General features: G+C 34.1%; 1 protein-coding gene across 24 annotated transcripts in view; it reads right to left on the bottom strand.

Annotated features, from left to right (window-relative positions):
* The window catches only part of LOC116850282 (pleckstrin homology domain-containing family G member 5), a 734,731-nt gene that overhangs the window by 29,024 nt on the left and 705,461 nt on the right, over window positions 1–246 (bottom strand). The gene's annotated exons all lie outside the window — the stretch shown is intronic.

Genomic DNA, 246 nt, shown 5'->3' with positions numbered 1-246 from the left:
CCCCCCTTCTTAGTGCCTGTCCGGGGCACTTATATATTCTAGTACTTATACCTATGTTTGCGCAACCTTAAATCTAACTATTTATGTTCTATATCCTACCCTTCACCAATTAAACGCGTTATTTAACTAACTTTTACATCCTAATCTATTTTTACTCCTAATCTTAATCCTTATCTTGCGCGTATGGCTTTCGCTTCTTATCTATTCTTATTTCCTATTTATTTTGATCTATATGCTATTCTAAGG

The sequence above is a fragment of the Odontomachus brunneus genome, unplaced genomic scaffold (assembly GCF_010583005.1).
Source record: "Odontomachus brunneus isolate Ranch 3 - 2012 unplaced genomic scaffold, Obru_v1 Obru_scaffold_141, whole genome shotgun sequence".
NCBI classification, from domain to species: Eukaryota; Metazoa; Arthropoda; class Insecta; order Hymenoptera; family Formicidae; genus Odontomachus; species Odontomachus brunneus.
The sequence above is the reverse complement of the archived record's forward strand: the minus strand, read 5'-3'. Positions and strand labels throughout refer to the sequence as shown.